Genomic DNA, 2142 nt, shown 5'->3' on the forward strand with positions numbered 1-2142 from the left:
TTTGTCTGTAATGTATAATTAAATGATAAAAAAAAATATGAAGAGAAAAAAAGATATGTGGATCAGCTCTTCCATGTCCTCCATGTGAATAATCCTGTGGAACCATTCACAATTCGATGGAACAGTTGCTGAGCGCCAATGACATGGAATACATAGCTTAGCAGCGTTCACCATGAACATCGCCAACAATTTATTATAGATTAGTTTCGATAGGGAGGTGTGGTGCAGAAGGAATTGCTCCGGGGCGTAATCCAAGCTATAGGATTTCACTTTGCGAATGATTTTGTGTACTTGTTTCCAAAAGGGCTGAAGGATAGGAAAAGACCACCACACGTGGAGCATGGTGCCGACTTCCACTCCAGATCTCCAACAGAGATTGGAAATGGTGGGATCAAATTTGTGGAGTCTGGACGGAGTTTGGTACCACCAAGAAAGAATTTTGTATCCATTTTTTTTTTAATTACCACATTAAGGGAGCCCTTGTGGATAAGGGGGCATGTAGTCTCCCACTCTGTCTCCGTGAGTATCAAATTCAGCTCCCGGGCCCAGGCCTGATAGAATGGGGTAACAGAGGCGGGCATCGAGTCCAAAAGTTCCCTGTAGAAAATTGAGATCATAAGTCGTTGTGGTTGAGAACCACTGCAGATTAACTCCATCGGGTTTAAAGGTCTCCCCCAGAGTGTGGAGTCGATCTGTGAAGTGAGAAAATGTCTAATTTTGAAGGTATGACCAGAAAGGTATCGCATGTGGGCTCATCAAAGCATTGATAGCTTCTCGTGATAGCAATTTTCCCTTGTGGAAAGACAACCAGAACTTTAACATTTTGCTTGCATTTACAAAAATTTCCAAAAAACAGGGCTTCCCCCTCCCTCTCCCGTCTGGAAAACACAATGGCTCGGTGGGAGGGATTCCCCCGTCAACACTAATTGTGTTGATGGGGGGAATCAAGTGAATGTCTGTCCTGCAACCCAAGCCAAGACACCAGCCCAGCATTGAAATGGAAATATCCTTTGATATTTGTAATTCAGAGATTATCTCGTTGATAAGAGAAAGATAGCGAAGAGCGTTCAAATCTTCTAAATCTTTAGGTATTAAGATCCCAGTCTACATTCCAGTCCAGTCTTACTATACAACAATATCATCTGCTTTCTTGTCTGCCTATTAGATATACAATAGTTCAAGCGTCATTCCATTCATTAGACATTATTACAAATTTGAAAAATGTAGCAATACATAAACAAAACACTTCAACAGAAACGACCATGAAGGGACTCGAACCCTCAATCTTCTGATTCGAAGTCAGACGCCTTATCCATTAGGCCACACGGTCAACTGCAAGATTTCTTGCCCACAATTCACACATATATATGGACAATCAAAAGTTTAACATGTTGTCTATACTGCTTAAATACCATTTTTAACAAGCAACATTAATTGATCCAGGTGATGATATTAATAAAAAAAAAACGACACTATAGGTTACCCTAAAATCTAAATACAATGTAAGCTGCCAAAGGACTTATACAATAATGCACATGAGCCATCCAACCAATCAAAAAAAAAAACAGGAAATTGTTACCATGCTGAGATCCAGGGGCATTGCTAGGTCTACAAAAGATAGCTGCGTATTAAAGAAAGTCATACGCTTGGGCGGACATATACATAATATATGTGTGTGTATATATCCCCAGAGAGCCCCCCACTTACATCAGGGTCCCCAGAGAGCCCACCACTTACATCAGGGTCCCCAGAGAGCCCCCCTTACATCAGGGTCCCCAGAGAGCCCCCCCCTTACATCAGGGTCCCCAGAGAGCCCTCTACTTACATCAGGGTTCCCAGAGAGCCCACCACTTACATCAGGCTCCCCAGAGAGCCCCCCCTTACATCAGGGTCCTCAGAGAGCCCCCCCCCCCTTACACCAGGCTCCCCAGAGAGCCCCCCACTTACATCAGGCTCCCCAGAGAGCCCCCCCTTACATCAGGGTCCCCAGAGAGCCCCCCACTTACATCAGGCTCCCCAGAGAGCCCCCCCCCTTTCATCAGCAAACTATTGGGGGATGTGTTTCTACTTATGTGTATTGTAAGTTGTGAGTGAGGAGACGGCAAGTCTACCCTGAAAGGTCATATCTCTGAGACACCTAGT

At 44.2% G+C, this 2142-nt stretch overlaps 1 non-coding gene across 1 annotated transcript; it reads right to left on the reverse strand.

Annotated features, from left to right (window-relative positions):
• Positions 1 to 1257: 1257 nt before the first annotated feature.
• On the reverse strand, positions 1258 to 1330 carry TRNAR-UCG (transfer RNA arginine (anticodon UCG)). The gene has a single exon. It is a non-coding gene; the product is annotated as a tRNA-Arg (tRNA).
• Positions 1331 to 2142: the final 812 nt, after the last annotated feature.

The sequence above is a fragment of the Lithobates pipiens genome, unplaced genomic scaffold (genome assembly GCF_037356315.1).
Source record: "Lithobates pipiens isolate NorthernLeopardFrog02 unplaced genomic scaffold, aLitPip1_a1.2 Scaffold_1, whole genome shotgun sequence".
Taxonomy (NCBI): domain Eukaryota; kingdom Metazoa; phylum Chordata; class Amphibia; order Anura; family Ranidae; genus Lithobates; species Lithobates pipiens.